We start from the raw sequence: 13,163 nt of genomic DNA, 5'->3' as shown, positions 1-13,163 counted from the left end.
ATTTTTTATTATTTTTTATGATGAAACATAACCACCAAAATGTAATACATAGTAAAAAATGATAATAGTAATGATTGTGACAGTACAATATTGACAGAACAATCAAGGAAATTAATACATAATAGTGATTCAGTGTACTAAAAGATAGAAAAAATGAAAACTGTCAATCTTTTAACATATTATTAAACCCAGACTATAGTGAAACATATCGCTCCATTTTCTCATTTTTACAATAAAAGCACATTTCAAAAATAAGGAACACTTCTCTTGGATCTATTCTTTAACATTACAATAGCATTTCTTCCCCGTTATGTAGTATAATTATCTTTGCTGAACCCGGAATTGATAGAATTCATCATAAAATGTCAAATTCCTTATTTTGGGAGTATACAGTAATGCATCATATTTACATTTGAACTACTATATTTTTCCCCAAAGTTATTCTATGCTCATCATATATTGCAATGCAGGCACAAATGGGTACTTGAGTTGTGATGTCATCACGCACATGTCATCATTTTTGCATCACTGTAGTCGTCTGGTGATGCCTTTGAGGATAGCCTATCTGAGAAGGGGCAATACTATTATACCTTCTGTATTCTTCATGGGCAACTAACTGGCCTGGAAAGCTTGTAGTGCTAGGAACTCAAGGGGAAGGGGTAGTGGGTGTGACCCAGAGAGAAAGAGGTCACTGTCACAAACTCACTCATTATGTTTTAGAGTGAAAGTTCCAAAGAGAGAGTTTGTCTTATAATTGTAGGTTTTTCCCTCCCCATGACCTTCAATACTACAGGTAGTCCTCACTTAATGACCAAAATTGGGACCAGAATTTTGGTTGCTAAGTGGTCATTAAGTGAATCTGACCCAATTTTACAACCTTTTTGTGGCAATTGTTAAGCAAACCATATGGTTGTTAAGCAAATTATGTGGTTCCCCATTGATTTTGCTTGCCAGAAGCTGGTGGGAAGGTAGAAAATGGTGATCATGTGACCACAGGACACTGTGATGGTCATAAATGCAAACCAGTTGCCAAGCACCCAAATCGTGATTGCATGACCATGGGGACACTGCAATGGTCGTAAGTGTGATGACTGGTTGTAAGTCCGAACTGTCACTAAACTAATGGTTAAGCGAGGACTACCTGTACTCAATTACAGTTCTAAATTATGAGAAGCATCGCTATAAACATAGAGCAGGTATTCTGACTTTCTGTTTCCAAGCACGCACTGGTGGGAATTGTGTGACTGAGCAGTAGCAGACCCAGCTGGCTTGCTCCTGCTTCCGCCTTTCAGAATATTAAGATTGTCTGGAGGATATTCTCCAAATAAAATGGAAGAGCTTTCCATGTTTATTTATGAGCTTTCTGTCTCACTTTTCAGGGAGAGCTCAAGACAGAAAACCTGATTTTTATTCTCACTGTATCTTCCCAGTAACCCTGTGAAGTAGAGAAGCTTGTGTGATGACACCTGGCCCGAAGTCACCCAAATGGAGAAGTTGTGGAGAGCCTGGGAAAGGAATGGAAGAGAACACAGACATCAGCCCTAAGACATAGCAGCAGGTGAGTCTATTGACAGCCCATTTCCCAAATGACCGCCTAGCCTAGGTGGGGAGAAACCTGGGGGAAAATGCTTCAAATTACTCAAAGAGAGCCCACCTTAATTAGCTCACCATAAATGAGGATGGAATTTCTATCATAGTTTCAAGGATTCTGTTTATACCCCAGTCTTGCATTAAAGACATCTTATTGAAAGTGGTGTATGTCTTGTTTTCTTGATCTTGCCAGACATGTAGGGCTTCAGATCTAGTAAGCTTAAGAGATCAAGGAGATGTGAACCTGGGACTCTCTCCTTTCCCACTGGCATCTGACAGTACCAACAAGTGCTAGTCCCAACAAGGGCTAGCCACCTCTCTCTTTTTTTTCTCCTGCTGTTGTCCCTCCTGCTGTTCATCCCAACCCATGAATGAGACAGACATACATTGTCCTTAGTGCATGGATGGCTTTCCCCTCTTATCCCAACCCCATCCAAGATCAGCCTCAAGGTAGGTAAAAACGGCTAGGCTTAGTCACTAATTATCTTGGAAGGAAGTCAGGTGACTGAGAACAAAGACATAGAGGCAAGATAAGGAGGGCATCCCAACTTGGCAGTGGGGGGAAGGTCAGTGATCTGTAACCAACCCATCCTGGATACAATAGAGGGCAAATCTGTCCTGGCATCCAAAGTATGTTTTTTACATCTTGTTATTTTTATTCTGCAGGCATGGAGGGAAAGGCTGAAGAGAAGAGTTAGCTCCCCATTATGAAGCTTTTCCCCCCAGCAAGAAAATAAAGGCTAGGAGACAGGTTGCAAATCAGTGTTTCTCCTGCAGCACAGAAAAATACCTCTTTCTGATGGTTGAATTGAAGTTTTGGGCTCTTTGCAATGAATCTATGTGGTTAGACCAACGTTTCTCAATCTTGGCAACTTTATGATGTGTGGACTTCATTCAACTCCCAGAATTCTCCAGCCAGCATGTTGAATATGTTGAATAAAGTTCACACATCTTAAAGTTGCCAAGGTTGAGAAATGTTGGGTTAGACTGTTAAAGGTTGAACGTACTACTGGAATTGGAGAGAGAGAAAAAAGGAGATAAGTTAATTGCTGACTAGTAGGACCGGTTGCCTTCTTACTCCGTGATAAATCCAGTGTGGTGTCTCTTAAAGATAATCAAAGATGCCAAAGCCAGAGAGATATTGCAACAAATTCTACAAATACCAAAGGAGATCAAGCTTCTTCTACCTTGTGTTTTACACCTTTTCTTACAGCTAGTTCCTGGACACTTTCCTCTAGTTGGTTTTAAAACCTGGACCAGCTCACTACTCTCAGCAGGAGTTGCCTTAAAAACCTGACTAGGATCAGAGAATATGATACTAGTTGGCGTTTGCATAATAACCTAATCCTGATGCTTCTTGAGAAATTCCCAGTAGGGAGTTATTATGAAAGTCTCATTAGTAGAATCTGCAACAAAAAGAAGCATACTTCAGAAATATTTGTGCTAGTTTCTGATGGTATTAATTGCAATTTGTATTAATTTAGGGAAATTCTCAAGAAATTATTAGCTGCTTTAAATAAAGTAGAAAGGCATAGAGACAAGCAACAAATCAGACAAGTATTCAAAACATAAGTGCAAAAGCTGGCTTGCAGCTAAACCTCAAAAAAACCAAGATTATGGCAACCAGCTTGATTGATAACTGGCAAATAGAGGGAGAAAATGTAGAAGCAGTGAAAGACTTTGTATTCCTAGGTGCAAAGATTACTGCAGATGCTGACTGCAGTCAGGAAATCAGAAGACGCTTAATCCTTGGGAGAAGAGCAATGACCAATCTCGATAAAATAGTTAAGAGCAGAGACATCACACTGACAACAAAGGCCCGCATAGTTAAAGCAATGGTGTTCCCTGTAGTAATGCGAGAGCTGGACCATAAGGAAGGCTGAGAGAAGGAAGATCGATGCTTTTGAACTGTGGTGTTGAAGGAAAATTCTGAGAGTGCCTTGGACTGCAAGAAGATCAAACCAGTCCATCCTCCAGGAAATAAAGCCAGACTGCTCACTTGAGGGAATGATATTAAAGGCAAAACTGAAATACTTTGGCCACATCATGAGAAGACAGGACACCTTGGAGAAGATGCTGATGCTAGGGAGAATGGAAGGCAAAAGGAAGAGGGGCTGACCAAGGGCAAGGTGGATGGATGATATTCTAGAGGTGACGGACTCATCCCTGGGGGAGCTGGGGGTGTTGACGACCGACAGGAAGCTCTGGCGTGGGCTGGTCCATGAAGTCACGAGTCGGAAGCGACTAAACGAATAAACAACAACATTCAAAACATACTGGATTGGTCTTTTTTCAAAGTAAAACTGCAGGATAAAAATTCTATAAATGTTATTGAATAAATATTGGCTACAGTTTCTGATTGCCCGTGCTGAATATATATTGAAGGAAACTGGACTGGAAGAAGCTAAGTGTGGTTTTAAAATTGGGGGAAGAAGCATTAATAACTTGCACTATGCTGATGACACTCTTCCATTTGCTGAAAATGCAAGCTCAGTTAATGAAGATCGAGGAGCACAGTGAAAAAAGGAACTATGATTAATTATTATAAAAGACCAAATTAATGACAAAAGCTACAGCAACCAGCCTTAGAAGATAAAAAAATGTTGAACTGGTGGATAGCTTCCCCCGTTTAGGATTGGTGATCAACAGTAAAGGAACCACTAGTAAAGAAATACACTGTAGACTAGCACTTGGTAAAGCAGGCATGAAGACCTTAGAAAAGATATCCAGATGCAGTCATGTGTCTATACCTACACAGATCAAAGTTGTGCAGGCAATGGTATTCCCTGTGACACTCTGGAAGTGAAAATTGGACTTTGAAGAAGCAGGATAGAAAGACTATTTATACTTCTGAACTTTGGTATTGAAGAAGACGCCTGAGAATACCATGGATGGCCAAGAAAATAAGCAAATGGATCATCAAACAAATCAACTCAGAGTTCCCATGCAAGGTACAAAGGACCAGGCTGAGATTATCACACTTTGGACACATTATGTGAAGACCAAACTTCATAATGCTAGGAAAAGTGGAAGAAAAGAGTAGGATAACCAACAGCAAGCTGGATGAACTTGATTATAGCAGCAATAAATGATCTGAAAAGGCAGGTTGCATATAGATGATCCTAGAGAAAGGTTATATTTGTGGCTGCTAACCGTCAACACCAACTTGATGGCACCGAACCAACCCATCGACCAGTTATTCTCTCTCCAGCTGCCTTAATTAACAAATGAAAGAGCTAAAAGAGAGCAGATAACCCAGCTGCTCTGCATATCTACACTCCTAGTCTTACCTCATAGCTTTAGCAATTACAGAACATGGAAATACACCGAGGCCAAAGACTGTAGTAGGTAGAAGTCAAATAAATTAAAGTCTGGTCATGATTGCATATCATCTTTCCATATTTTCCCTTGTATGTTGGAGAGTGTTACATATTATTTTGACAGCTGCATAGGATTAGGTAACGTAAAAATGGTTAAATAGAATACAAGTTCGCTTCATGTATAGGCATTTTTTTTACATTTGCTTTCCTAGAGCTTGGCATCCCACTTGAAAGACTGGATTCCTATCAAGTCAAAACTGGAGTGGGCTGAACCTCTTTCAAATGGAAGAATTAAACTGATTGAAACCTAGCCTGTATACTAGCAATTTGAACCATAGATAAACTCACTTTTTACAGGTAGACTGATGCAACCAAACTCCAGTGGCAGTAGAAACCCTTGCCTGGAGCACGCCCCTTCAGACCACCTAGCTGCACTTGGTCACTGCAAAGACTGACAAATTTGTTGTTTTCATGCATCAAAACTACGTCTTGCACTATGCAGTGGAACAGAGCCAGAGGACCATAGAGGTTAAAACGTTGGACCTGGATTGGGGACCGTAAGCAATATTATGCAAAGTACAGAAGAAATTGGTTGTTTGATTGACTGATTATGTGCCATCAAGTTGTTTTCGACTCTTAGCAACCACATAGATTCTCTCCATGAGGATCTGTCCCTAACCTGGTCCTTCAGCTTTTCCAACGGTGTACTCATTGCCTCTGTAACTGAGTCCATCCCCCTTGCTGCTGGCCATCCTCCTCTTTCCTTCCACCTTTCCCAGCATTAGAGCCTTTTTCCAGAGAGCTGGGTTTTCACATAAAGTGTCCGAAGTAGGGTAATTTAAAGTAGGAGAATAATAATCATGAAATAGGAAGCAAGATAAATGAAAGGCATGAGATAAGAAAAAAAGAAATGTAGCTAAATCTAGAGGAAAGGTAGCTTGTAAATGTAACACACTTTCTTTTTTAAAGGTAGTTAATCTGATCTTGGTGCTGTGAGCTATGTTGTATTAAGAACACCTGGTTTCAAATTCTTTCTCAGCCACAACATCCTAGAGCTGATCACAAACCTGATCCACGTGTTGTTCTAAGCCTAGGTTTCTTGAACAAGCCATAGTTTTTTTGGATTCAAACATCTTAAGCGATAAACTCTGGTTTACAGACTGACTAGATTCACAAAACCAAGTGCATGAACCCAGACCAATTCTAGTATGGCTTCACTATTCTTTTTTAGCCTAATCTACCTCTGCAGTTGGCTGTTGGTACAGAATTTTTCTCCAGACCAGGCAAACGAATCTCATCAAAACGGCAATTGCAGTTGTGGGTAAATCCAATGCAGTTTCACACAACCATTTATGCGCTTTGAGGTGGCAGTGACTAACTAGGAAAGGAATCTGGCTATAACTCAAAGAAAAGGTCAACAGACTAGGATCTAGCTGCTGCAAAAAGTCAGCCTCTCTCCTGGTTCCCGTAAAATCAAACCACCGATACAGATCTACTTCCTGCATCTCACAAAGGATATTGCAGAACTGGGAAACGTGCGTAAAAGTACAGCCCAAAGGAGGTGGGGTGAGAACAGGACAGCTCCTTTGGGTGACTGGGGATTTCCAGCTTGAAGGAAAAGCAGACAGGGGGGAGGGGAGGCATCATAAAGACAGCTTGAATCATACAAGGCAAATGTGGATAGGTGGTTCTCAGTCCTTCTCCACAATGTAAAACTTCAGAGCGCTCATGAAATGCAGGGAGAGTAAAGACTAATAAAAGTAAGTACCTTTTTATACAACGCATAGTTAAGCTGGAATTTGCTGCCCTTGAGGAATTCATGCAGGACCTGCCTATCAATGGCTGTTAATCTTAATGGCTGTGCATTACCTCCCAAACCTTAAATCTCAGCTCCTACCAGTAACAATGGAAGATAAATGTTGCCTTCCTGTCCCTGCTGGTGAGTTTCCTGCTTGCAGCTGGTTATTTTTAACTTCCTTTATTCAACTTCGACACCGCCCGGCTCCAACCCACTCTTTATTTTTACGGACTTATATTTATTTATTTTACTCAGTTTACATGGCCGCTAAGTCGACAACAACTTAAGGGCGCATCATCAATTGAAAAGAGATCATCTCGCAATAGCAACTTTGGGCAGCTAACGCCGTTAAAAGGCTCTAAGTGCAAAACAAACCATGATATAAAAAGAAAAGCAAATAATGAAGCGTAAGGTGCCAACTGAGGACAACCAATCAACGGTAAATGAACAAAACCTCAGTCGTTAGCCACTGTGAGAAGCGGGACCTATGAGCTGATGGGTCATGGCCGGCCTGATCTTAACATTCTTCTGTTCCTCTAAGATTGGTGAAGTAGAACCTATCCATAGCTCACCTGCTCACCCTAGTGGCCAAGGGTTGTAACGCAGGCTCTCTAAACAAAGCAGAGCGCACCAGCTAGTAATCCCTTCCAAGCTGCTGGGGCTGAAAGCAAATCTTTTTAAGGCCTTCCAGGATGTTTTCCTTATTTTCAGAGCTGCCTGACTTTACACCATGCAGTTTCAAAGTTGAAAGCTGCAGCCAAGAAGTCAGATATGACTTAGAGTAATTGTGGGAGTGAAAAGAAATGAGCATTTTTCATTAGAACAGAGGGATTTAACATTCTGAGAATCGGAGGGGGGCTGACAATCTGACATAAAAATAAGATATTTTTTTTTATGTAAGATTTTCAGGTTTTATGTAAATTTTTTTCTTTGGGAAAAATATCTCTACGGAGCTGTATATTTATTCAAATCTGGTCACCATTTATTAGTTATATTCATGAGGTTTCTCTTACTAATCAGCTGTAGAAATATTATTCCAGGTGGAAATGCAGAACAGAAGTTTTCAAATGCCATTGAAAAAGCTTCTTTCTTTTTCTTTTTCATTTGCTCCTGTTTGCTCTGCACAGTTTCCAGATGGGATCCGTTTCTGCCTGCCCCCGTAGCATTGGCTTATTTGAATCCAGAAACAGCTTTTTTTCTGACCTTGTGGTGGTTTGTCTAAGACTGATAAAGCTTTTTTGTTTTTTCAACACCGGGGCTTGTGGGCAGATGAGTTTTCCACTGTCTTTGCTCTTGCTTCTAGTATTTGAGGGACCACCTTCTCCCATTCTGTAAGATTTGAGAATGATGGTGTACTTCACAACTCATCTATCACCCAGTGTCATCTGATGGGGCCCAGGAAGCACATCATCTCTGCCATGGCATCTCCCAAAAGTCAGATCACCCTGACCCTGGAAACCTTTAAAGCAGTGTTTCTCAACCTTGGCCATTTTAAGATGTGTGGACTTCAACTCCCAGAATTCCCCAGCAAGCATGGTTGGCTGGGGAATTCTGGGAATTGAAGTCCACACATCTTCAAGCTGCCAAGGTTGAGAAACGCTGCTTTAAACAATTTCTGAAAACATGACTTTTCTCCCAAACTTTATTTAGGGTTGGAGTGGGTCCACCTGGTGTGTATTATCTGCTCCTGTCATGATATACTTTCTGTTGGCTCCCCCGTGTTTGTTTCTGTTTGTTTGATTTTTGGTATTGGACTTGCTTTAAGTTCGTCACCACCCAGAATCAGCGCTGAGTTGCGCAGCTTTACAAATTGTAAATAAATACATAGAAATAATAAATGAATCCCACATCTCCTGAGTGGAAGTTAGGGCTTGCTGAGAATCTGCTTCCACTTTAACCAGGGCAAAAGGACAGGTAGCCTCTTCAGGGAACTGGGACTTAATCCTTCTAGTCAATTTCTAGTCAGAAAAGATAGTTTATTCACTATCACTGAATAAACTGGTTTGGTTGTTCCTGTTTGCTTGCTTGCTTGCTTGCTTGCTTATTTATTTATGTATCATATTTCTGTGGCCACCCATCTCACATAAAAGTGACTCTGGGCAGTGTACAACACTTAAATAAGCTCTTCCTCCAGGCCCTGGTACTTCTCCAGCTTCTCATACTCCTTCTTCCTGATGTTGCTGTCACTTGGCAACGCTACATTTATCACCACCACTGTCTTCTGGTCCTTGTCTTGTCCATGTATGGTTTGTTCCAATAGCCCACTTATCGTCAAATTGCCCTGGTTCCCCAACATCTGACGCAGACCTTGTTAATCTGGGCGATGTCCAAGCCGGCATGACTCTCTTAGTTCATGTCACTCTCATATTTGAGGTAGGCAGGTGAAGCATTAGGGGGTCTTTGCCCAAGGACCCCTACTGGTAAGGTAGGTACAGCCAGGATTCGAACCCCAGTCTCCTGCTTCAAAGGCGGCATTCTAACCACTATGCTATCCAGCCACTCTATATATGGGCAGACAGAGAGCTGTGTTGGAGCTTTGCAATCAGGAAGAAAAATTATTGCTTGCAACTGATGTCCATACAAGCAGAAGGGTAGGTAGCTGCTGCTGACAGCTGGAAGCTGTGGCTCAGGGCAACATGGGAGGGACAAATAAAAAAAAAATTCAAGATGGTAGATTAAGACTGTTAGAAATAAAAGGAAGGAATATAAAGTTAATTTGATCAAGGTTAAAACAAGATACGTTGTTACTTCTGGCAACCCTTTATGGACTTTCTGCTGACATCAAGACTGAAAATACGATGTGTTATGGATTTGTTTATAGATAAGAGATGGGATATGGGATGAAGAGACAAATGTTTGTAGCCTTTGATGAGGTGAAGAGTCACTAAATTTGTTTATACTTATTGTGATGAAGGTTGGAGGTCATTTCTTTAAAGATTTCTTTTCTCTTTATTATATTCTTATTTTCTCTTCTCTCTTTTTCTTTGCATTTTTTCCTCCTTTCTATTCTATTTTCTTTAAGTTTAGTTTCTATTAGATTTTATAAGCATAATCAAAATTCTTAATCAAAATTATATGTAAAACAGAAAATGATGCCTTCACACACCCAGAGAAGAAAACAAATATTAAGGGCCACTGTGTTATTTTCACAGGAAACATGTCATAAAACAAGTATGCACAACCAGCTCTACCACTCAAGAAAAGAGGCAGGTGCCGGTACCTCCCATCTTTTGAAAGATATCATCCACAGAAACTGGGGCAGATGGGCTAATTTCCAACACCAGCAACAGATCCAAGACATCTCTCTGAATAATTTTCTCTTATGGGCCTAGATTGTTCAGCGACCTGTTCTGAGTAATCATCAGCTCTGTAAAGGGACTTTATAGTGCAGACCCAAGCTTAAAGGATGATGCCTTTGACTTTGAAACACAATCACAAATAAGACCATTTATCAGCAGAAGCACATGGTAAACAGCTAACTTGACCCAAAAGGGTTTGTATGTAGCCTTAATACAATACAAAGCAAGTTGCTACTGAGAAGATTGCAATAAATCTTCTCAGATTACCTAGAATATTGTATTAAACCCAGGCAAGAAAAAAAGATGGTTTATACAGGCTTCAGAATGTACAGATGGATTCTTCAAACTTACTGAAAACACATTAAGTTGCAAAGGAGCATTTATCAAGAAGAAATGCTTCCTGTTCAGGTGTTCAGAATCAATTTTGCCGTTATGAGTTGTCCTTCCTCACAAAGAAATACACCAAGTTGACATAGCTGATATATTTTATAATGAAAAAATCAACAACTTCCTGTCCTGGGTGGCTTCAAGGCTAAAATGCAACACAAGGGAGATAAAAGATGGAGATGAATGGAGGCTAGGTAGCAAGGGAATTATGTTACTAATTTAAAAAAAATAAAAATTGCATGCCATCCTTTACAATCATATTTTCCTGGGTAGATCACAAGGCATTAAAATCTCTTCATGAGCAGGAATCCCATTGTATTCTTTTTTTTTAAGAAAACCACCACAAAGAGAAATATTTATTCCAGTTCATAAGTAAGACCATGGAGCAGTGGGGGCAGTTATTTCTGCTCTGTCTCCTTCAGTACAGGCCCAACTGAATATTGAGACTCTGCCCATGGTTACGGCGATGGTTGAGCGGTATCTGAAGCTTCTCTTCCCCTCAGTGGTCCAGCTCCCACCAGGGGAAGGGACCTGTGTGGCCAGTCCCCATGGCGAAGGGGCCGCCACGGATGTTTCCGAAAGAGGAGCTGGGGTATTTTCAGAAGGAGCAGGGATGGGGTGTGGGGCAGAAGGAAGCCCTTCTAATAGCATGAAGAAGTAGATCCAGCCTGCCCAGATACTTTTATCTTTGAGACATGGGATTTCACCTTTTAGCTCTTACAGGCAACCGAAAACAATACAAATATTTTTAAAATTGTGTGTCTCTCATGTATGCATCTGCGTCAAGTTGGATTTCCTCTGGCCTGAACTTACAACATTTGTGACTTGAAAAAAGCAACATGATTGCGTTGTTGTGCTTTATGCTTTTCTTCAGCCAGTCTTTGCTTTGTGCTTGCAGCATATTGAGCACATATGGATTGTTGTGGTTGAAGGATAGTGTGGGCCTCTTATTGCATGTGGGAATTCAGGACCTTCTTTCCTTTTGGCTTTCCATCCCTCCTGATAAAGGGTCCTAGAAATCTGATTATTTCTGTAGCCTAAGAAACCTCTCTGGAAAAATTCAGAATAGCCAGGTAATGTTGCAGCTACCTCTTTCTTGCAAGCCTCCTATCAATGTCATAATGTTAAGCATCTAACTGACGCAGATGCAGTGAATGGGAAAGCTTCACCTATTAAATGGCTAATTTGGTGTGCAAATATTTTGGCATAGGAAAGAGAAAATCAAGCACAGGCTCCTGCCCTTTGCCTTATGGTACTTAGTCAGGCCTACTTCACCATGTCGTTTTTGCTCCCTGCCAACTACTGCCATAGCAACTATCTCTCCTGGTTGCCATAGATTTCTCAAGTCGAATGCTCTTGTTGCCATGGCACTGGAATGACTTCGGGGCCAGGAATAATTCCCATCATCATTTGATGGGAGGATGATGCAGTCACTGATGGAGTGATTAGGACACCAAACATAAGAAAGAAACTTCCTCCTTAAACCTTATGTGCCAAATGTATGTTAAGCTGAATAGAAAAATCACCTGTGGAAGAAAAATATTATACCACAAAACAGGAATTGTCCTGAAATTCCTGATATTTTATCATGGGAGCAGGGAAAATAATATCCATCAGACATAAGGATTTGAGCCAGTTTGGTCTCGTGGTTAAGGCAACAGGCTAGAAACCAGGAGACTCGGAGTTCTAGTCCCGCCTGAGGCCTGAAGGCCGGCTGGGTGACTTTGGGCCAGTCCCTCTCTCTCAGCCCAACTCACCTCACAGGGTTGTTATTGTGGGGAAAACAGGAGGAGGGAGGAGTATTAGGTATGTTCTCTGCCTTGAGTTATTTATAAAAATAATAAAGGCAGGATAGAAAATAAATAAATAAATAACATTATTTATACACACACACACACACACACACACACACAATGGTAGACAAGTAATGGGGCGAATAATAATGAAATTATCTCTTTATTTTAGAACAAGGTTGTAGGGGGATCCTACTGACAAGTCTTGCTGAAAATTGGAAGTGGGAAAGCTAATCATGTGGGGTATCCTTTCCCTGTGCTTGTGTTGATGCCAGGGAAGTTCATTCAGAATGCAAGGTGTATTCAATGTCACTTTCCTGATCCATCCATTTATTGTAAATTTTTTGAATGGCAACCTTCTGTATCTTACTTACACCCTTTTGTGTCTCTTAGTAAATATGCTTTGGGTCGAGATATAGAGCTTGGATCTGTGTGTGTTCAACTGGCTCCTGAATCTTTAAGAGTTGCATTGCAGAAGGGGGCCAATTCAACTTCTGCATTCTTAGGGAAGGGTGAAAACTCCCTGCTGGAGTTTATTTTATTTACAAGATAACTGTATCATAAGATGAAAAATTATATATTACAAAACAGTATTAATCAAATTCTATTTACAAGAAAGCATCTCCAGTACAATCTCTGTCATGCAAATAAAACAACCACAGTATTAATAACCAAACCTTTGAAATGCAATGTCCTCCACATTTAAAGACATGGATTCATTGGGATTCTGAATAAAAAAAATTAAGGTGAATTTCAACAATTTACCTGTTTAATTTATACAGTGAAAATAATATAAAAGTGACAGGATCAGTTGGGATCAAAATTGGTGGCTGAGATATACAGATGACATTTCTTCGTTAGCCCAAAGGAAAGAAGACTTTAGAAAATCTAATTATGAAAGTAAAACTGGACAGTGAAAAATACAGCTTACTTAATATTAAGAAGACAAAAACTAAAGTCAACCTACATGTTTAAT

The sequence above is a fragment of the Candoia aspera genome, chromosome 2 (assembly GCF_035149785.1).
Source record: "Candoia aspera isolate rCanAsp1 chromosome 2, rCanAsp1.hap2, whole genome shotgun sequence".
Taxonomy (NCBI): domain Eukaryota; kingdom Metazoa; phylum Chordata; class Lepidosauria; order Squamata; family Boidae; genus Candoia; species Candoia aspera.
This window is presented reverse-complemented; position numbering follows the sequence as displayed.